The sequence below is a fragment of the Perissodus microlepis genome, chromosome 3, assembly GCF_051167445.1.
Source record: "Perissodus microlepis isolate ML-2025 ecotype Zambia chromosome 3, ASM5116744v1, whole genome shotgun sequence".
NCBI lineage: Eukaryota > Metazoa > Chordata > Actinopteri > Cichliformes > Cichlidae > Perissodus > Perissodus microlepis.
The window spans coordinates 37,299,636-37,323,990 of NC_140463.1; the positions used below are offsets into that span (position 1 = coordinate 37,299,636).

General features: G+C 42.3%; 1 protein-coding gene across 39 annotated transcripts in view; it reads left to right on the top strand.

The window, feature by feature from the left end:
• ptprda (protein tyrosine phosphatase receptor type Da) overlaps nucleotides 1-24,355 on the top strand; it is a 408,815-nt gene that overhangs the window by 310,846 nt on the left and 73,614 nt on the right. The gene's annotated exons all lie outside the window — the stretch shown is intronic.

The window sequence follows — 24,355 nt, forward strand, 5'->3', positions numbered from 1 at the left end:
TTCAAGCTGTCGTGTTTAAAGACCGGTAGAAAGACAAGGCAACTGAACGCTACCACAAAAGCATAACCTCCCTGGTGGAGGTAAAAAATCAGCTGGTCTTTCAGCTGCAAATTTGCTCAGCTACATCTGTAGAGAAACCCAACTCACACACTTTCTAGCCCATGCTGTGTTGGACCACGTCAAACCCTTGGCCTAATAGTGTTTTAATTGATTGCCCTCATTGCTGGTGGATGGCATGGTGAGTCACAGCGAGCCAGCCCAATTCTCTTTAACACGTCAAAGGAGTATCGACAAGGCTCCGTCCTCTTTACACATTAAGATGTTAACACCCAAACTTCATCTCGCTCACGCGCGCGAGTATAGAGCAACATGCCCACCCAAGCGCTAACAACATCCACGGGCACCTTAATGTATGTGCAAACCTTTGGAGCCTGCAATCAAAGGTGAACCACATGGGAGGAAAACAGCACATCATCTATTGATGTGGTGCTTCTTCTGAGCTGCAGCAGTGTGAAAAAAGCAAGCCATAGTAGAGTTGATGGGGGGCGGCTAAGGGCAGAATTAAATACAACAACATCTAAAGGCACCCATGTTTCCATGCTAGTAGATTCTGTCCTTTCCCCATAAGTTAACTAAATGCAGAAGCAAGTTATGACCCAGCAGTATCTACTGTGACAGCAGAGGAGAGTATAAGTGTCATCTGTTTAGTAGTAAAGCAGCAACAGAATGCGAAAAAATTAGAGGCATGCCTGCTGGACGAGTTATAACAAATTATGCACACGCGCAAAGACACACTGTCATTCCTATGAGCGTTACAGTGTTGTGAATAAAGCTGCAGCAGCAGCGATGCACACAGATAAGTGGAGAAATTCTAATGCATACGCCCGCCCCACATACCAGCTAAAAAGCTTCACCTTGTTAGGAGTACAAAAGCTAATGATACTCAATTCCCCAGATGACATTAGGATGTAATGTGTGTTTTATGCATGCCTGGCCTAATATGAATTATTGTAAAATAGTATTGTATTTGCATATAAGCTTGCGGGCTGTACTGAAATTAGCATTTTTACAACAGCTCAAATTAAATCCGTCTGCTTAATTTGCCTACATGCTAATTTGATTTAAATTGAGTCTATTCCGTTCGCTTTTACGCCCGTACCCATGGAACCGGGCGCGCACGCACACACGTGAATGCACAGTATGTACTCTTTAAGAGCTGCAGCCTACACGCTGCGGTGCACACGCGGAATTGGGCACACAAATAAGCGCGCGCCGAGGTTACATGTTTGTGTAGCCGCACGAAATGACATCAAAGCAAGAGGAGAACCGTACTCTCAGAGGGGGTTTTGATCCAACTTTAAATCACTGTAATTCTTCAAGTCTACCACCTCGTTCATCATTCTGCCGGACGCTGCTCATGTGGAAATCTCATTGTTGGCTCCACTCGTTCATTTCAAAACGTATCTTAGCGCAGTACATCCTTAAAAACTAGCGTCGATATCTACAAGGGGAGAGCATGCATCATGTTCACACTTCAAATAAATGCGGTGAGAACACCTTCGGCTGAGAGTGCCAGCATTTAATTACCATCTAGTTGTTTGGATGAAGACCTTGTGACAAGGCTGGGAATCTGAGATAAAACAATGTTATCGGTGCAATGCAAGATGCTCGCTTGTATGTTGAACTGAACGAGTAAGAAGTCATTATCATTTTCTTTGGCTGTAAAGGCCTGTACCAACTCCTTGTCAACAATGTGCTGTGCAATTATGTGTAAAGGTTGTATCAGGCCCATTATTAACTCCATGGATGCAGAGTTCTCCAGCAACTTTGCCCAAGTGTATTATTTAAGGCCATTATTCTCATCCATGGATCGCAGTCATTTCGTCTCGCACTTAGACCACAGAATCGCACAAAAGCCAAGCAATTTTCATCACACCCCTGACCCTCCCACTCTCAAGAAAAGCAGATAATCACAAGCTATATGGAGATGTTGTACAGGCTCCGATGAAGGTAATTAAAGGCTAGCCCCCACGGTTAGTAACGCCACATCTGAGTGCACTTATTTCTTCAAGAAATAACCGACTAAAAAGTGGTGGTGCAAATTAAGCATGCTGTACCATTCACGTCTCAGAGTGGGAATATTGACAGAACAAAAGCACCTTAATCCAAATTGTAAATCCATTGGAGTGGCAATCAACAAACTCCACAAATCCCTTTTTCTAATTCCATAGATTTGAATCCCTCGCCATGAAACGACAGGGTCTGTCATACTGTGAAATGGTATGGATTTCAGTCAACCTGGCGCCTCCTTATCTGTCCGTTGAGCGTTTATGGTGTCAGCAAAACAATAGAGGGCCACGTTAACACGGTGTGTCATGCTAGTTTTTTTTTTTGTTTTGATTCTTACACAATTGCGCTCCCTTTCTCTCCCTCATGCGCGCACACTCTCATTGAAAGAGGACCTCGTAGCACGTCTTTGAAGCCGGGATCAGCCGGTGAGACGAACACAATGCCAGCTGTTCTGCATCTGCCGGGCTTACGCTTGGCACGATTCGGGCTTTGCTGGCGCACGTACTAAAATCTGATCACCCTTCACACACTGTGCCAGTGAACTGTATAACAATGCAGGTGTTTCATGACATTGCCACAGTGACAGTGCAATTAATGGATTGATGCCGTAGCTGCGGCGATGGGATTACTCGGCTAGTCAAGTCTGAAATACACGAGCGCTCACAGACCAGATGATGTTTTACTGCAGTGTGCAGGTGAAGGGGAGAGAACAAAACCTCTATGTGTGCACAGCAATCTTACTAAAGATGCTTTTATACTCACAGTACAGAAAATCATACTCAAGTCTTTTAAGTAGAAAAGAGAAGCGAAAATAGTTCCATGTGGATTTGAGTCATAATGTTCCCAAAACATGTTGGAGTTTGTCTGCTCCCCATATGCTACCTGATTTATCTCCCAACTTTAGATTGACTTGTTAATAGAGAGAGATGTCCTTTATGTGGTCATCTGAGCACACAGCTCTGCCCCCAACCACAGGCTGTTCAAATCTTTTGTTTGCAAGAGGCTGTTGATAAGATGAAAGTTAAAGAGCTGGAACAGGAGGCTAAAACAGCTGCTTGAACTGTGGGGGGCGGCACAAAGGTTATAATACTGAGACTTATTTCCATGTTAATCTTGAAGTAACAATAAAAACTAGGCTTCAAAAATGAAAATAAAAAGAACTTAATGACGTGAAATGATCAACAGTGCATATTTTGTCCTGTCTCCCTCTCTTCACTCCTAACCGGTCACAGCAGATTCAATTTGATTTTAGTGATACAGCGCCAAGGCGTTTTATATTGTAAGGTAGACCCTACAATAATACATACAGAGATAAAAAACAACACTCATATGACCCCCTATGAGCAAGCACTTTGGCGACAGTGGAAAGGAAAAACTCCCTTTTAACAGGAAGAAACCTGCAGCAGAACCAGGCTCAGGGAGGGGCGGGGCCATCTGCTACGACCGGTTGGGGTGAGAGAAGGAAGACAGGATGAAGGACATGCTGTGGAAGAGAGACAGAGACTAATAACAAGTATGATTCGGTGCAGAGAGGTCTATTAACACATGTTGAGTGAGAAAGGTGCTGAAAAGGAAATGCTCAATGCATCATGGGAATCCACCAGCAGCCTACACCTATTGCAGCATAACTAAGGGAGGATTCAGGGTCGCCTGATCCAGCCCTAACTATATGCTTTAGCAAAAAGGAAAGTTTCAAGCCTAATCTTAAACCTTCTTATCTTAAGATTGGCTGCCCCTCCCTTACCAAGGTTCTGCCAGAGGTTTCTTCCTGTCAAAAGGGAGTTTTTCCTTCCCACTGTCGCCAAGTGCCTGATCATAAAGGTTTGTCTGATTGTTAGAGTTTTCTCTATGTTATTGAACATTGGGTTACAATATTGGGTTACAATATAAAGCACTTTAAGGTGACTGTTATTGTGATGTGGTGCTGTATAAATGAAATAAGATGGAACTGAATAAGCTAAAATAAACCAGACTGGGTCTCCACATGATTGTGGGTTAGGTGCTGTCAAAAATTGGCATACCTGTTTTGAACTTTTTAAATTTACCCCTAATAAGACTCAATTTTATAATGATTAAAACTTATTCAAAAGTAAACTAGAAGTAAACTTTGTCAAACAATGACAACTAAATGGAAATTAACTACCCTGGAAAAATGAAACTAAAGCGAACTGAACAAACAACAAAACCTCAAAAAAAAATTAAATAAATAAAAAAGGCAACTAATTAGACAACACAAAACTATAATCATTCTGGGGTGCACCAAAGCCCAGTGTGAGATCATTATTTTTGAACTTTGAGTCGTGCAAAACTCCTCTTACAGAGTCCAAGAATAAAAAAAAACATGAAGCTGGAAATGAGCACTTTTCTGGATACATGTTTACTTAATGCAGTACATTTGGCTAAAAGGTTCCTTCATCTGCTCCACATTCATGTCTTGTTCATCAATTTTGCACTAGCAAATCAGGCCAGTGATGATAATTTGATGATTACCAAAAACTTTGCGATTTACATAAACAAAAGTATGCATCATTCACAACCAAACTCATCCAAAATCCTGTTTAATTTGTACGTCATAAGCAGTACATAGAAATCGGTGGTGTACAGTATGACTGTGCTGCAGAGACAGGATTTACACGTCATTCAGTAAATTGTTGAAAATATCTCTGAGGATAAAATCTGCACTTTTGTTTGGTTGCTCACTTAATTTCCAAGCAGTATTAACAGCAGATGGATCTGCATATTTGATTTGGCACAGCTTTTATACCGGATGCCCTTCCTGACCCAACCATCCCATTTATCCAGGCTTGGGATGAGCACGAGGAGTACACTAGCTTGTGACCTCCTTAGGCTGGGCCTATCCTTCTGCCCTTTAATTGGGGATCTTTTGTTTGTTCCTGCGACTGTGTTAACCACTACACATGAAAAATGGAAATAAATGTTGCTAAATTCATTAATTTGTTTGTTGAAACACTCACAATCACTTTTGAATTCCCCACTTCAGAACTGCGTGTGGTTTGGGCGCGTGTGTGCACACGGGGGGGGGGGGGTAACACCCGGCCCTAGGCTGGCGCTTTGGTCTCACACCGGGGGGTCCTGAGAGTGCGACACTTTGCACTGATCTCAGTGCAGCACATTCGTGTGCCTCGGGGGTGTGTTGGGATTCTGCAGTGGGGTTAATGGTCTAAACCATTCATCTCCATGAAGCGCCTCCGGGCGATCTCTCAGTCCTAGCCAAAAAGCTTACATCCCAACCTTCTTACCTACAGCACTCGCCAAAGCGTGATGCAGATTGGGAAATCTTTATGCCCCGAGCTCCTCCTGTCACAGCTGATTTACATTCAGCGCTGTGATGGAGTGAGTGCTCAAAGTCCGTCTTAGGAGAGCCATCTTTCTCACCTAATACCCTCTCAAACACACTACATCTGTCAGTCTTTCCTGTCACTCCGCCCTCTCTCTTGTTTGCGCGCTCGCTCACTCATTAACTCACTCTCGCGCACACCGGCTCACACGCCCTGCACCTTACACACTCTCTCTCTCTCTCTCTCTCTCTCTTTGGCTCCTCTGCACCAGCAAATGAGTCATGCCATTTGAGGAGCTGAGATTTATTGTGACACACTGCTTTAGTGTGGTTTATTAGTTATGGCAAATGAGAGTGAAAGCCTCCATTGAGAGGTGAAAATGCTCTCACGCCACAGCAAGACCCATAGGCTTTTCAAGTTGAGCCTGAGCCAAGCTCTTGTTTCTAATGGTGGAGCACTCTAAGTGCCCATCACATCATATGTATTCACACACACACACACACACACACACACACACACACACACACACACACACACACACACAATTACAGACGGGTCCCTGGACATTTATGCAGTGTTTAGACAGCATTCATCATAACATCCATAACCAGTCTGTTTCCCTTTAGTTTTAATACTCCCCTGGTGCCATCTTTCATGTCATTCATCACCCTCTCATCAGCTAATTAATTACCCCAATCACCCCCATCACTTGAGTCATGATGAAGGATAGTTCAAGTTAAGTGCAGATAATTAATGTACAACAAAGAGGCTGGAATGACCGTGGAATCCTGAGTCAAAAGGCGGGACCTTGTTAGCTTTTACAAGCCCCATTAAGGTAAACAAGCAGTCCGGAATATTTCATCAAAACATGGTGGACTGCTTTAGTCCTCCTAAATTCAACCTCATTCGCTCCTTCCTTAAACAGTCATTCATGCACTTTTATCTTTTCCCTCCGTCTTGATAGTCGGTACAAGACGGCACAGAGTGTGCTCTGTGATGTCAGGATTTGTGCCTACATGGATTTCATTAAGTACACTTTCCAAATAAGATTTTCCCGCCTCTCAGAGCGCAGAAAAATACATGATCAGAGCGCCTCGCAACGATCCCCTTACACCCCTTCACCTTTCTCCCTGCCCGTGCCCGGGTGTTACAGAAATTGCACACGGTGCGCGATCTGTTGTCGCCTTTCATTAAATGGCACAATTTAATTGCGCGTGCTTTCCCTCTCATTGCTGGGATTCAAGGAGAAACATTCAAGAACAATAGGCTTTAGTTTTGCCATCAAATCCTTATTTGTGTATCTGGATGGTTGCGAGGCGAATGAGGACATGAGACGCTAATGAGTTAGCAGGTAGCAAAGTGCCACAGAATGAACCAGTTAAATAGAAAATTTAAGAGAGTCTTTGCATGAAAAGCCAGAAATTAAATACTGAAAAGAATTTAATTATCCCTATTTTTGTAACTACTGCAATGTTTTGCACACACTATGAAGGTTTGCATCTGGCTATGTGAATAGTCATATAGTAAATATATTCAGATGAATGAAAACACTCCCTGGGGTTTGGTCCCTGTTGGCCAAGATTGATTTTTTCTTTCTTCAGTGAGATTTTTTGGGATTTTATTTAGCTAATTTAGTGGTTTGTCTCTTTGAGTATTCAACTTGGTAAATAATTAATATGGAAAACCCAAACGCTAAATAGCACAGCGTGGTGGTTTTGCTACATTGAGTGAGATATCAGAGTTGCACACAGACATAGGGGGAGATTCTCATGACTACGACTTGAGGCAGGCATTGTCTGTCTGCAAAACAAAGCAAGTGCCTTAATCCTCCACCCGTCCATCCTGTATATACTGTAGTTACAGATAATGTTTCTTGATCATTTAATAGCATCTGTTACCCTCACCTGTTTGTTCATTTTGAGGCTGCAAGGTGGTCTTCCTGTGATTGCTTCATTTGAATCCATTGGCTCACCTGTTTTGTCTGTTTTAAAGTGAAGGTGTAATCTTTGTGCAAACAGTGTGCAGGGAATGGTAGTTTGTTGGCTGGCAACACATTCCACAATCCTAGCACCCATTCCTAAAGCATAAGATGGTAAAAGTAGCTGCTGTGCAGGGTTGAATTACACATATTCACTGTCTCTGTGGCATACATGTATATAAAAGAAGCATGTTCTCCACACATGCATGCTAGACACCTAATGGAACCAAGAGATGGGCAGTACTTGTGGTGCATTATAGATCAGATGGTGTGCAAAATCCATGCTGACCCATGCCTGCCACATCAATGTGCTGCTTGTACAGTGCGCTAATGTCAAAATACCATGGATGCTGAGAGATTACAAGTTGGGCGACAGAAAATAAAGCTACGGGAGAGAAAAGAGCTTAGTTGACGATTAACTAAAAGAATGGATGGATTGACTTTCAAAGGCATTTGAACCAGATGAGGTGATAGGACTGAAGTGAAGGGGAGGCTAATACAAGTTACAGGGATTTCTTTTATAGTTCTTCACTGCTTAGTGAGGTTTTTTTTTCCTTTACAAAGCTCAGAGATAATTTTCAAAAAGTAATCCTGGAGCCTACAACTCTAATCCCGCCGATATGATTAGGTTCTCGGCATCTTATGAAATGATCTCAACTCTTTTTTTTTTCGTTTTTTTTTTAAGGATCTGAAATTTGGTAATGAAAGTCAAAGGTAAACAGATTAAAGATATCGCAGTTGGGATTGAATGTCACATTTTGATCTTATTTCAAGTCTCTTGTCATACACAATGAAAAGCAAATAAAAAAAAGTTGACTTTTATCTTGAAAGTATGCGCCACTGCATTTAACTTCCAGCCAACTTCCATCGGAGCTCAGAGTCAACACTGTGTGAACCAAGAGAGTTTTTATTTACAGCATTTGCACAAAGAGAAGCACTGTGGCTCGCGGTCCTCTCGGCTTGCGGCATTATAGCGGACAGACGCTGAAGCATTACAGGAAAAAGATAAGAGTACTGCAGGTTTATAATGTGTGCTGGGTGAGGGGGGGAAAGAGTGCTCTGAAAATGCAGCCTTACGCCAAAATAATAATCCACGGCAACACGCAGTAAGGCAGTAAATAGTGAAAATAACCAAGGTCCAGGCGACTTTGTAGTAATCAGTAGGCTGTGTAGTGGCTGAAGTGATTCGGGGGGATGGAGACGGAGAGTTACAATAATAGCAAACAAAAAAAAAAGCAAAACCAAACTACGGGAGGGTATTCTTATCTCAGATGACTGCTATCTCATAGAAGACAGCCACTTTTGTTTTGCCATGGCTCATTGTGCGGCGTCTTTGAAATCCACGAGGGCCTGTTACACAGCATTCATTTTGTCTCATCACTCCCACAAAAGCCTTGACTGACAATATTTGAGATAGTTTGTTTCAGGTACAATGAGAGTAATTATTCAGGCTGCACTGAGAAAACAGAGAGTACCAGCAGAAAGTAAGCAACATTACTGGCAATGACACAATATGGCAACAAATTACTAGTAAGAGCTGCACAAATAATGACACGGGGCTGGGGATTGTTAAAAAAAAGATAAAAGGAAATGCAGTCGGCACACCGCTCCTGTGGCTTTCTGAGCTTTGCGAGGTTATGATAAAGTTAGAGGCTCCAATAAACACAAACGGAGCCTCGTCTTTGGTCAAGGTTGCTTGAGATAACAAGATTAGACCAAAAAGAAAAACGCATGGGTCAAATTATGAGCACAGAACCAAAAAAAACATCCAAGGTGTCTGTGTGTGGCCAGAAAAAACAAAAAATCAGGTCTTGAATTTTCCCTAAAGTATCCATGTGCAGTGGAGCTGGTGCTCATCACCGGAAGAAGCTGTAGCGTGTGCCCTGGGTCAGCCATGCAGAGAAGCACTTTCTTGTTTACTGCCACCCTACTACTGTTCCCAGCTGCCTTTTTTTTTTTTTAATCCAATAAAGGGCTTCTCAAAAGGCAGATCTATCCATCGAGTCACTGCTCTACATCTGTACAAGATCTGGAAATATTGATTAGGTGATAATTAAATTGTCCACCCCAGCTTGATATGGATTAATAATTGTCCACTAATGCCCTCCTGACATTTTACTGCATTGACTCTATACTATTTGCAGGGGTGCCGTCGATAATTTTGATGATTAGTATTCCTCATTTTGTCCCTAATGAGACCAATCAGAGCTGGCTCGACTTTTTTGCCTAAGACTCAGAGAGAGGAGTGAAAGCGAGTGAGAAGGGAGGATAGATTTTCTCTTAGGACCCATTACTCAGTGTATTGGGTCCTTATCACAGATATATCCCCTTGCTTTACAGGAACATTTCTTGTCTTACAAACCCGATTCCTGACGAGTAATCAGCGTATCGCCGGTCTAAATATAAACTGTCATTCTGCGTTGATCCAAATCACGTAAAGAGGACATCTTTGGACAAACAACAGCACCAGTAGGAGTACTATAAATACTGAGATGAGAAGGTGGTATGGGCCACGTGCCACATCGCTGCTTCGACTTCCTCGCTGCCATCTGTGAGTGTTCCTCCTCTGGCATTCTCACAAAGGCCTTTTGTGAATTTCCCCCCCCCCCCTTTGTCCCTGTTTGCTAGGTTTAATTAGGTTATTTACTTGAGCCTCACCTCCCAGTGTTTCATTATAGTGGGCATTGCAGATAGGGCTTCACACAGGGCAGGGGCAGATAAAAACTTAGGACAAAAGATGATAAATGTCGCAAGCGGGGACCGGAATGCAATCTGGCCGCCACGATGCAGAGATGCTCTAATGGCTTCCCAGCAAGGAAGGGGGAAGGCACTGTCGAGATGGCAACGTGATAAATGGCGCTGGGATGGCAGTAAGGACTGTAGGCAAGACAAAGAAAAGAAAAGAGTCATGGAAGTGGCGGGAAAAAAACAAAACAAAGCAAAAAAAACAAAAACAAAGATGGACCACAAAATGGATCTAATTAATCTGGACTTCGAACCCCCCTTACTGACAAATCCAGTGCAAAGGAAGAAGAGGAAGTGAAATTGTTTTTATGGATGTGTTCACCCTCCACCTCCAGCCACCAACCCTCCTTCCCTCCTTTTTCCTTTCCATTCTACTTTCCACCCAGGTTGGAAAGGCAAAGGGACGTATGGCTTCTGACAGTGCTGCCGCACCTGTGGAATGATTAATGGCGGCGCACTCGCCTTACATGCTGCAGAGTGAAAATATCCATTCCAAAAACACAAGGAGAACTCTGCTATAAACATAATTCTTCTGCTATTTACCGGTACATTACACAAACGTAGGTTTTAGGCCTCCTTTAAAGGCAAACAACATTCATCGCAGACCTGTTTTTCTTTTTCTTTTTTCTCCTTATAATGCTGCATTTTCTCTACTGTATTAACTTTCCGGATGGTTTCTCACTGGTGAATACACTACATTACATCGGATTCGTTTATTCTTAAAGCCATCTATACTAATGTATGATGATTACTATAAAAATGGATGGGGGGGGAAAAGTGAGCATGAGAGAGGAATGGAAGGAAAAAGCCTCTCATACAGGGATGAATGAGTGGATAAAACTGCATTAGCGCTGATATCTCATTCAATGAGATGCGTGCTGAAGTGATGTCAGTACTTTTTAGATACACAAGTGTTAAGGGAGACTCATTTACAAGCCACATCCGAGTTTTATTCATATGCAGAAAGCTACGCTAGTCCCGACAATTATGGATGCAGTTTGCGACTTTGACTATTAATTGCAGATACTTTACATCCTTATGAGATCTTACACTTGAATCGTATCCGTGCGATGCGTTGGATAACTCCCATTTCACACCATTGTAAAGGACCCGTGTTTGACGTGACCGACTACCTCCCCATCAGTTCAGTCCTCCTCACTTTGACAAGTCTCACACTTTAAACCCTCAAGTGCACTAGATTTCCTGGAGTATTCACGATGTTCACGCCAAGTCAATTTGTAGGCTTACTATTTATCCTTTAATCAATGTGAGAAGACAAATGAAGTCATTACTTACCGGGAATCATAGTACCTCGTGGCATTTTGTGACAATGCCACCGGCTTTTAACTTTATCTCTCGCTCCTTGGTGGTTTCACTGCTCCACAATAAAATAACTCCAGTCGATACCCACTTGCGCTGTTAGAATGATTCAGATAAGAGTGAAAAACAAATTAATAGCAGATTTGAAACTTGGATAAAACTTTTTCCACAATGGAATCTGGCAGCAACAGCCAAAGCACATTTCGATCCTGGTATTCAAACATTATTTATCACATTTGAATATATTTAAGGTTCCAGATATGAACTTATATGGCAAAAAATCCTCAGTGTGGAGTATACGAGTGTAACAAATGTCTTTAGTTTGATTCAAGTCAGGCAACACACTTGGCCTGGTCATAGTTTCTACTTTTTTCACCCTCTTTAGAAACTCTCATAATTTTTGGCAGTCTGTTTTGGATCATTATTATCTGGAATATTCTTTTTCTGCCAGGCTTTGGGAAACTTGAGTCATCTTGTCAAGTATTACCTTGGTGTGTTCACTGGGATTTGTGCTGTTGTCTTTTGGTTTTATCCCCCGACACCTTTTTTTGTACTCATGCAACCTCATTGACAGGGGAGCCTCCAGAAGTTTTGCCTAGGGGGGCCACTAGAAATATTAGGGTGACACAACGAAAACAAAATTTCCAGTTTTATTATGCTGCTGTCAAATATAGGTAAAAAGACAGAAAATTTTAGCGGTGGCCAGTTCCCCCCCTGGCCCCCCCTTGGTTGTGCCCCTGCTCATTGCATCACACTTCCACTGTTGTGATTATGTATTCACTGTGGTAGTCCTGGCTAACGTTCGTGCCAGATACACTGGGCCTCATCTGAGCCAAACAAATTCATCTTGGCATCGTGCGATCAAAGAATGTCCCCACAATATTCATCAGGGCTCTTTTTAATGATCTTTATCGAAGTTAGTCTTGCAGTTTTGTGCCAAAGAATAAGTTTTTTTTTCAGTTTGTTTGTTTTCTTATGCACAGTCTGAGCTTTCACAGAAGCCCTGGCTTCATTTGATAACCCTTGTGACGAGTTGGAGGCACTTACCCATCTGTTTTTCAGAAAAAGATTGTCCAAGTAGGGCACAGTCCGTGGCATCATTTTAGGGGCACGGCCTCCTGATTACTGTCTCAGTCCGGTTTGTACTGATTTTAAGGTGGTACCTTTCCATCCTTGCAAAAAGGATGTTTTTTGCTTTAATGTCTGCTGCTATTATACAAATAGACAGAGGGTACAAGGAAGTACTCCAATTGTTAACTTAGAACAGGGGTGTAAACACTTCAGCTGTATTGTGAAAAATACACAAGTATGCACTTATGTCTGGATGCACAAATAAACGTGGTCTGTACAGTATTTCTGTTCACACACTTATGTACATACACTTAAAGCACACATTAAAAAAAACTCCCACATTTACTCGTCTAGTGGACTAAAGCCCATTGCTGCCAGCAAACATTTGCACTTGAGGGTGGCGCCTTTGTGTACTCTCTCACTCTGTCAACTGAAGCTCAGTTTGGCGAAGGGTGAAAAGGACTAAGAAGGGAAGGGTAACCAACTCCATCAGTCCAGAGGCCACATCTGCGGCCCCCAATAGTCTCATGCCCTGCGGAGGCTTCAAATCATCAGAAATGTACTCCAGATTTTTCATATGCCTTCACCGCAGAATATTCCATTAAATCAAAACAAATATGAAAGGCTATAATATAGGCAAACTCAGAAAAAGCTTTTTTGTTTTATATTCCCAGAAAGCAAATAACTTTTTTTTTTTTTTTTTTTTTAGTGTTCTTTTATATTGTTTGTCTTCATTCTTTCATTTAAAAAAAGTGATTGGTTGTGTAATTTCATCACTTTGATCGTGTTCATTTTAACTTAAAAGTGATGCAAATATTTCCAAGGTTAAAGCAATTATTTGGGGGGTAATCGCAACATGCAAGCAGTTCAATGGAAACCTGAGACTAGTTTCAAAGTTTGGACAAAAATAAAAGCAAAACATTATGGAAGCAGAAGTGCGATGTTGCGGCACGTTGCACAGATATGTGTGGCAGCAGGCTTATGATTATGATAAATGCAAATACTCTAAAAGCAGAGACTCTAGTAGCGCACAGTCAGTGTAAACAGACACATGGACACACACATATACTCTTTACACCTCCCCGTGAATCATCGTCACATCCACACGCGCACACATCAAGGAAGAGTCTTTCCAAAATGATCTGAAGCACTTAATTTTACTGGATTATTTTAATTACGCCCCCTGAGGGTTGGTGTTTTTTTGCTCCTGGGGTGACATTGCACCGTTTGCTTCCAAGTCAAAAACCCCCATTCGCCAGACTGACCCTGATACCACCCGCCCTCATTTGTTTCCCATCTGTAGCTCTTCAAAGACTTTGCCACACACAGACGCACACACACACACTCATACAAGCTCAACTGTTTTCTTCAGGGGTTCGCAATTAAGAATTCAAAGACTACATCTTAGATTTACTGCATGCAGTTTAGTTGGCGACATATTAATAATGTGTAGCTGACAGAAACAATCCACTAAGACACAGCTAATGTGTTATCCTGCTATCGGGTATGTTGCTAAGTTAATGTAAGGCAAACTAATTACAAATGATGATTCTTTTGGACAATGCCGTGGCATTTTCATATATACGAATATGAAATGAAATGCAGCAGATCAGATACAAAACTTTGACGTAGTTAGTAACTGATATCTTTATGAAAAATGAGCCAAAATGAGCCAGTTGTACTATAAACCTCACTCAGTAAATTAAGCTATTATAAGATTTCAGACAATTATGGTTTATTACGTGTTTGAATCTAACATTCACAGGTAAAAGCGCAAGATTTCCAAATCTCATTTGAACCCTGAAAGAACTCATTTCTATCGACATAATAATAGTTACATTTTCACCTAAACAAACATCAGTACCAAAAAGCTGGCACTGGTGCGATGGGCCCAAAGTTGGAACAGCTGCTGTTATTGGCCTTTTGTGGTGCTACCAAAAGGAATTCCACAAAATATTTAATTGGCTGGAATTTTATTCTTCCAGTCTTGGAAGAAACATGCAGACTGGTTCTGCACTGAGGTTGAACGGGCTCCGAGCAGTGCTGGCTTCTGTGGCACTGTTCTGTTGGTTAGATCTTCTCATAGGGTCCAAAACTTCTAGACAACCCAAGTCATCTGGCTCTGGTTTATTGGAGGTTTTCTTAAGTTACATAAGCACAAAACACAGCAATGCTTTGAGTTTCCACTCTGTTCACATATGGAAGAAAACATGATATGTCATAACTGACATGTCATTACATTCCTGGTCACTAACAGCTATGCCACTGGTTTCTGACAGATCATACTCACTGCTGGCTTCATAAAGGAAAAGGTGATTTTCATCTCAGTACCCTTCCACTTACTACCATTTTTCGTCCTCTCTTTTATATGCAGTACTATTCCTTCACTGCTGCATAAAATTAGTGGCCTATGAAAGGTCACTTTGGTCCTTGAGTGACTGTTTGTGGTACCTCCCTTTTATATCATTTGTCCCAGTAATAGGATTTTGGTGTGAGGATAGCCATTAATACAGCTGGTTGCAGAGAACAGTACTCAGACGAGCTCATTTTGGATTTTTTTCCTTCTTTTTGTTCTTTTTTTGTGTGGTTTTTTTTTAAGAATTTGTATTTTATTTTAATGAGAATGTGAAGACTAGCATAATGTGATGGTTGGGTGTACAGAGGATGTGGAGAAACCAGGATAAAAGGTCTGTTTATTTTCCTAAAAAGCTTGGTATTAGTATAACCTGGTTTGCTGAACTTAGGAGCATTTGCAGGATAGCTGAGCTGCTGAAAGGAAGCCAGTTGTCATCATGCAGGATTGCTGGAGCATGAGCTAGTTTGCCTGTAAGCGCCTGAGAAAACACAGTGCAGGGAATGTGTCACTTCTTATGGCCCGGCAACTGGCATCCATCGGAAATGGCTTGGCACTGCTTATCCATAAAATTAGAGTCTGTTTAAATATACAATGTCGAATCTATGGAATTATTTGCTACATAATCCATCTCTGCTCCTACGGAGACAAATATGAGGCAAGCTTTTCCGCTCTGTGGTTGAGGGCAAGACAATTATGTGAAGTTTATGCTTTAAAGAAATAGGGCAGGCCCAAGAATAGTGAAATACTCCCTTGATTAGAGCCGGCTGAACATGGTAGTTATTTCATTTCCTATACACAATACATATATATATATATATACATTTCCTGTTTCCTATATATTGATTTCCTATACACAATATAGGAAACAATATAAAATACACAATAAACACAAAGGAATTGAATAATATATTAGTATTTGTTTCCTTCCTAATTTCCTAATTTTCATATTTGTCACATGTACATGTTTCAGATCACAAATTTTAATATTAGACAAAATACAAAATGCAGTTTTCTTTTTATAATGGGAAAAAAGTCGTCTAATCTATTTGGCCTTATGTGCAAAAACTAATTGCCCCTAAACCTAATAACAGGTCGTGCCACAGTTGGTAGCATGAACTGCAATCAGCCATTTGTAATAACTGGAAATGAGTCTTTCACAATGCTATTAAAGAATTTTGGCCACTTTTCTTTGTAGAATTGTTGTAATTCAGCCACATTGGAGAGTTTTCGATATATTCGGCCTTTTAAGATCTTGCCAAAGCATCTCAATCAGATTTGAGTCCAGACTACCACTCCAAAACCATCATTTTAGGTTTTTTTGTGGCCATTCAGATGCAAACACGTGTATTTTGGATCATTGTCCTGCTGCATAACCCAACTGTGCTTGATCTTCAAGGCATGAAATAGTGGCCGGGCGTTCTCTTTCAGGATTTTCTGGCAAAGAGCAGAATTCTTAGTTCTGTTAATTACAGCAAGTCTTCCAGGTCCCAAAGCAGCAAAGCAGCCCCTGACCGTCACACTACCACCACCATGTTTGTTGTTTTTATGCTGTGTTAGTTTTATGCCAGATGTAACGGGACACAAACCTTTGAAAAAGCTCAACTTTTGTCTTGTCAGTCCACAGAATATTTTTTCCCAAAAGGTCTCGGGGATCATCAAGATGTTCTTTTTGGTCAGCAGTGGTTTTTGTCCTTGGAAAGCTCCCATGGAGGCTATTTTTGACCAGTTTCTTTCTTATCGTTGAATCATAAACTAGCTGTTGTTCTGATTTCTTTGTAACCTCCTGGATGATTCGTCGATGTGCTCTTGGAGTAAATTCGGCCACTCCTGGAAAGGTTTCCCACTGTTCCAATTTGTGGTGTAGTGGCTGTCACAGTGATTCGCTGGAGTCCCGAAGCTGTGGCAATGGCTTTGTAACAGTTTCCTGGCTGATAGATGCCAGTGACCTTGTTTCTCATCTGTTTCTTTAGATCTTTGCATGATGCGTTGCTTTGTGAGGTCTTCTAGCCTAGTTCACTTTACCAGACAGATTTTATTTAAGTGATTTGGCAGGAGTCAGAGTGAGGCTAGTGAACTAGAACTGAACAAATGAAATCATCGTTTAAAATCTTTTATCTTTGTATTATTATTACAATTATTATTATTATTTCTGTATTAGAAGAATCACACACATCATTATATTGACAATAATCTGACACGGTCAAAGACTGTTTATCATTTTTTTTTCTTTTTACATCTTTTCAAGTCTGTGCAGCCTCAGCATGATAACTACTGGCCATTTTGCTGCAGCACTGCCATTTAATGAATCGTTCCATTGCCTAGTGGATAACAGAATGAACGAATGGCTTTCTGTGTTAGTGGCTGCCACTGCCTATCCTATCAGATAATTAACTTTTTGCAAATAGACTGCACTGACTACCAAACAGAGTAAGCCTGCACAATTAGAATTGCTTATCTATGTTCTTTCTTTTCTTCCCCCCCTCCCCTCAGACGTTAGAGGGAAAAACAAACAAGACAAACAAATCCAAATTTCATACTTCTTGCTCGACTGTTTTCTCCTCAAATGGTCACACACCAATTGGCCCCAGATTTGTGTATCCATGCACAAATGAACAAATAATGAATGAGCAGGGATGAAAATGAAGTCTTATTGAAAGTGAACCCTCAGTATTATTATTATTTTTTTATATATTTTTTTTGCAGTGGCTTTTGACAACCTCAGCCCAGATGTTCAGAATTTCCAACAGGGAAGCTGAGTGTTCGCCCGGCCCCCTCTCCCCAACCTCCCACTTCTTCTTCAGCCTTCATATTTATTTATTTTTCTCACAGGCGGACGGTTTCGCACCAACGGTGGTGCAATTCAATATTTATATGTTTCCTTCTGTTTGGTTTCCACCGCAAAGGGAGGTGAGCATTCCTGCGTCTGATTTGCCTCGGCTGCAATCCGGTCCCAGCTTTTAGAGCGTCGGGGGCCGTTTGAACAAAGCCATCTGTTTGAGTGGGCCGTTTTATTAAGTGACAAACTGGATCCCTCTGCCTCGCTAATGTGCCCCTCGGGAGACGGCGGTAGCTTGTTTTCGGGTGCGTGACTGGTAGAAAGATAAGCACGGGAAGTGAGGGAGAGCGAGAGAGGGAGTTTTCCTCTGCAAATGTCGCGATACGCCGCAGAAGAGGCGTGCATAACCCATGCGGTTCCGTCTCTCCAGAACTGAGAGGTTTTTGCCTTTATGAATCCACGATGATAATTGAACAGGGACCCCTTCGGCTTCCATCTCATCCAAACTTGCCTCTCTTCAACATGTGCTTATTTAATGGACCCCGTCACGATTTTCTGTCGCCCCACGTCAGTCAATTTATTAACATCATTCGCCCATTTGCAATGCTTCCGCCATCCAACAGGAATGCTCGAATACTCGTGAGAGCATGTGCTTGTGCATGCATTTATGTGCACGATTTGCGCTTCTGCCCCCCCCATCAGAGATTCTGTCAGTGCATCGAATGTGGGACAAGAGCATTAGCCATTCTTTTTGAAGCGGTTGCTGTTGTCTGTGCACAAGTGCCCTTACTCCAGCAGAGTTGTAGCCAGAAGCTCAGACCTTCCATAGGAGCGCCACTGAGCATGAGTAATACACACCGGCCGGGGTTAAGACAGTCCCATCGGAATATGTTTTTTTAAGCAGCCTTAGTCACTGGGTTGAGTATTTTTGCGAGGAGAGTTTGCATGCTATTATGCGTCCTACTGCTTTTATTCTGGCTTTAAAGCCACGTTCAATGCACTGATATACATTTATTTATTCATATCCGCCTCTCTTTAGCTCATGAGCCAGATAAGAGACCGTGACCCTATCAGGAAATGGACCTGCAGCCCTATTACCTATATGCAGTCTCTATATTAATGTGTCATTAGGCTGCATTTTTGTATATTCCATTGGATTAGTTTTACATAATGACTGTTTGAAAATTTGCTTAGAGAGCACATTTAAGCAGTGGGGAGGGGCTGGTGGCGGTGGGGGCAGTGTGGGAGAAGGCTTGCATTATGAACTTCATTATGTGTGACAAGCAGCACAATATTGATGGAAGAGTGGGTCCCCATCATTGCACTGCATTAAAACCTCTGCAGTGAATTAATGTACTATTCCTGATCTAGTAATTAACAATCATTCGGGGGCCATATCCCTTCTCAAGTAATCACTAATTGCAATAAGAATTTCAGATTCCATTTAAGGCAAGATTACCGATGAGCATGCAATGCAAATCAGCCAACAGTTCTAATTAGGCTCCGATTCTTTCTCTCTCTTTCTGCCGAGATCCTTTGTCAGCGCGTACAGTGTGGAGTTTGTTTCCTCCGCATTATAAGACATTTTTTTGTATCATATAACTGCAGATAGTGAGCTGTGAAGTGCCCAAAGATTAGCATGTGCGGTTTGTCTTGGTTCCTTTTTGGTTTGTGGTTTTTTTCCCCGCCCTCCCTTTATGTTGTTTGGCTCTGTTTTTGTGCATCTGCTGTTAAGACATTCTGCTTTGGTGTTTGGTGTGACGTCAGACGTCTCTAGACTTTGTGCAGGCAGTTAACTGAACTACAATCACCAATGAGCCCGTCACTGTTTACCTTCCTTTTTTCAACTATTATAACAAAGTTACTGCTGCTGTTTGACTTGCAGAATACTCAAAGGATTATAAGTCATAAGTAAGTCAAACGTCTGAGGCATATATACATATATATATAAATATATACACCACATGTGTCACTTTTACCCTCTCCTGACACCAGCAGCCCCTTCCAGTCTAATTTGTGTTGCTTGCTCGAATTGTGACAATTCATCAATATCACACAGCTGATATGCTGGGGCTTAAAGATGTCGAATGAGGTTAATGACATCCTTAAATGTTCCTTTCTTCCATGCGTACGTCCAAAATGGAGCAGAGTATTTGCAGACTGCCACCCAATGTGTTAGGATTAATTATCGCCCTCCGCAACCCCACCTCACCCTGCAAGTTAAAGATTCAGAGAGGAAATGGCCCCTTTCATGCAAATGAAATTGAATATGTCAGTCAGTATAAATGTGAAAACCGAGCCATCTTGGACGCAATAGAGGTTTCAGCTAAAAGTCGGTTTATTAATGTTCTTCTTTCCTCTCTTTGATTTGTGCTCTTTAATGGCTCGGCAGATCAAACTTAAGTCTACGGCGAATCCTGATAGCTGGAAATGTTTTGGCCATTGTGAACGAAACCCAGATTCGGATGTCTTTGAGAACCAGCATTTCTAAATGCAGTGTTTGACTGTGAGTTAAGCCAATATCAAACAGGCTTGTAATGAATGCACATCTGCAAGATCCTCTGAACCCCACTGGGATGATACAAAAAGAATCGATATCATTAGCCCCAGTCCTCACTTTTACCGTCGGCTGCTCGGAGAGCTTTCCTGTAGCAGGTACTTGAAGCAGAAAACAAAAAAATCAAACCAAACCAACAAAAACCTGAAGATGTGAGCTTATTTATGCAGTGTCAGTTTACCGACAGTGTTTCTTGAAATGTTTCCCCTTCTGTGTCATGTCAGAGTTTGACTTTTAAATGGGTTTTGCAGTTAATAAACACGTTCGCATCATTTATTCATTTGGATGGGGATTTCCATTTAGGTCCAACACCTCTTACTTTTTGTTTGAAATCCAAGTTGGAGCAGAAAAGAAAATGGAGCGGCTCTCCCAATCCTTCCATTAGTGCCGGTGTCACTGGCTCTTTGTGCACTGCCCCGGAAATATATCGGAAGATAACATCACACAACAATTATTTGCACTGAAGGTTGCTCCTACATCGCCTCTGTGAATGACTGATTCTGGTAACCCGTATTAAGGTCAAACCATTGCAGCGCTTCTGAGGGTTAACAGTTGCGTGGGGTTGAATGGTGCATTTGCCGTAGCCCTGGAGAAAAGAGGAAGGGCGAAATGCAATGCACTGTTGCAACTTGAAAGAATCAAATGTATCCCAGAGTTTCCCTTCGTGCTTTAAATAGGTTTCCAGAAAAGGACTCGTGCAGATCAGCCACCTCTTTTTGTTAGTGCTGCCTAGCACCAATGTAACACCATATTGTTAAACAGCAGGGTGCAGAGTGTCAGCACAGATCAGACCATAACGGTTATATACAGGCTACCAAAAGATACCGGCCACAAGTTTAATTTTTGGCATCTATATGCCGTTTTTGATTCCAGAGTAGGTAATATGTTGTGCCTGCTCAAACGTAACTCCTTGTGGTTATTTATTTATGTTTTTTCTTTATAATCAGCTAAAAAAAACTTGATTGATGGGTTGAAAAAAAAACTTGAAATGTTTTAAGACCTCATCAGTCGTAAGGGTAGTGTGCAGTAGCAGGAGCAGTTATGCATTTCATCTTCAGCCCACATTGTTTCAAGGCTTCCAATTTTCATTTCTGTTCACACATTAAAAATATAGATATTTAACGTCAGGGAATGGTCTGCCCCCTCAGCCCTGTGGACATGGATGTTCTGAAGAACAATCGTGGTTCTCACTCAAACATCAAATTATTAACACAACATTGAACCATGAAAAATGGAGCTGTGGGATGCTTCGTCTTTTCCCGTGGCTATGTATGGGATAGGTTACATAATGACCTCGAGGGAAGGCAGGAACAGGCCCGTGTCACAAGCCTTTCAGCTTGTGACACTTCTCAATTGTTTGCCACTGACAGCTTAGCACTGGATTACCAGGTGCCTAGCCATGGCATTAATTTATGTAGATTGTGGCTACCTCTCAAAGGAGGCGCGCACACGCAGCCGAGGTAAAAGGAGCCTCTTAAATTGTTAGCCTCGCGTTGAAAAGCTAATCTGTGTTAATTAAATATATATTTTTTTGGTTTAAATGAACGTGATTACAGTTAAAAAGTGACACGTCTCCCCTGCTTTCTGCTGTCGTATGCTTTTATACCGCAACACAAGTCATTTTCTGACACAGTCGCTGACAAAAAAAAAAAAAATCGTGTTTCTTTGGTAAGGTTTCTCTGTGGCGTGTGAAATTTGCACACTGTTTGCTCACAGACCGTGCCTCTACTCGCTGCCAAGGTTATAGCCGCGGTATTGTTCGGACAAGAGCCGAGGTTTCAATCAGCCTCTGTCTGCGCGGAGCCGTACGAGGAGCCTACCAAAATGGATGTTTGTCAGCCGCAGATCTAAAATGGGGGTATGATGGCGATATCAGCGGCCATGTCTGTGAAAACACCATTACCTCCATGTCACGCCTCAATCACTCCCCATTGTGCTATGACTAGCCCCCCCCCCCACCTCCCCTCCTCCCACACACACACAGACACACACACTTTTCCCCTCACCTCCAGCGCCGATCTCCCGTACATGTCGTAGAAGTCTATTACAGGCAGCATAGGGAGACGCGCCGCAGCCGTAATGGATGGCCTGGGAGCGAAAACAGCCCCAATAGCATATCAATTACCCATCAGCGCCCTCTTGGCTGCATGCCAACGTGCACCACACCCCGGCCAAGTCAATGAGATAAGGCGCAAATGCAGATATAATGGAGCTTTAGGCCAAGTACAAATTACACAGTGTCAACTCTGCTGCCCACCTGTCTGATCTGTCAGCAGGTGAACCAGAGTGCGAGTCTGAGAAACCCTGCGCGTGTGTGCGTGAGGGGCGATCAGGCGATTTCCCAGACTCGCTGGCCCAGTGGAAGCCCAGCTGCTTGCCCGTTTATCTGTTCACTCTTTTGATTGCCACTCGCATATCTTATGTCAACTCTCCGCGAATCCCGCAGGTTAATTTGTCCCACACTCGCAGCGCCGTCGCCGACACTGCTGCTAGGCATTCAGCCCGTGCACAGGCAGGCACGCGAATAAGCACGGTCGCACGTTCTCGCTCACACACGCTCACTCGGATGAGGTGATTCACATGGTTGGCATTACTGCAGCTGTGTGGCTTCTAATGGCCTTCTGAAGTGATTGATAAAAGGCAAACAGTTGCTCTGCAGGGGGACAGATGGAGCTGCACCTCCCACTGAAGCCGGCACTCTAGCTTCAGAGGAAAACACTGGCGGTGGAGGTCTGACTTAGCACTGACATTATTGCTACTGAAATTATAAGAGCCTTGATCATGATAAAGCTGGAGTCTAAATCAATCAAAATCTCATCAGGGGTAGCCAGGTCCCTTTGATAACCGATCACTTTCATGCTTTTTGATTTTTGTGCGATTGTAAAAGAAACGTCAGCTTGTGAGGCAGAGGCTGATTATCCTGGGGTGGGGGGAGGCAAGACAGAACTGAATTGTTGCGAGTGAATATGGATTGAGATTGGCTGTAATGGCTGACAAAGCCTGACTTAGGCCAGTGAACGTTTTTCTTGTAATTCTAAAAATGCACTCTGCAGGAATAAGATTGGAACAACCTCACTGTTGTGCAAACCAAAGCAAATACTAGCGTACGGCGCTGCAAAGCCCACATGGGGTTTGAAAACGTCCATACCATGACCACAGAAAGCACACACGCTTCCACTCCTCTGTTCCTCCACCTCCACTCGCCTGCTGCATTTTTTGCATTTTTTATCCTCATTTCCTTTACGCTTGACTTGTTGCGTCAAATTAAAGGACCAATTAAGAGCGAAAAGAACAGCAATCAAAGAATTCCAAAGCTCTTATCAGGTTTATGTCTCATTTGTGTGGGGCACCACTATTATTCAGTGATGTTCTACAGATTAGCAATGTCTGCAACTAAATAGATTTATAAGGCTCCTTTTTTCTGAAAACAAGTGGGGAAATGTTATAACATACAGATATTAGCCCTGGTACTAATGCTACTGATCAGAAACACCCAGTCTCAGAGGGATGCTAAAAAACTAGCTCATGTGTTAATCACTTCTAACCTGAACTTGAATACTTACTATTAATCTCTGTCTCTCTTCCACGGTGTGTTTTTGTCCTGTCTCCCTCCCCACACCCCCAACTTGTCACAGCATATTGCTGCCCGTCTGCTGGAGGTTTCTTCCTGTTAAAAGGGAGTTTTTCCTTCCCACTGTCACCAGGTGCTTGCTCATAGGGGGTCGTTTTCTCTCTGTTATTGTAGGGCCTCTACCTTACAATATAAAGCCCCTTGATGCGACTGCTGTTGGGATTTGGTGCTATATCAAATAAAATTGTACTGGATTGAATCAGAGTCTCGTTTTAGTTACCAACTAGCTCCGATTAAATTAACTACTTCTTCACAAAGTAAAGAATTCAGAAAATAGACTGGCTTTGCAGCCTCGTTTGAAAGCTTGTACGGAGAACAACAGAATCACCACAAGAGTAGCTGCATGCATCTAGCTCGCATTTCCTCCCATTTATTTTATGACAGTATCACATAGCGATCACAATAGCACCGTTTACAGGCAGAGAAATAAGAGGTGGTCTTTTTTCTGCCTTGACACAAGTGAAAGTCTTTTATGTCTAAATAACTGGCAATTAAATCCAAATTTCCTCTTGAGAACAAATGAAAAACAACAAGTGGAAAATGGTTTTTATA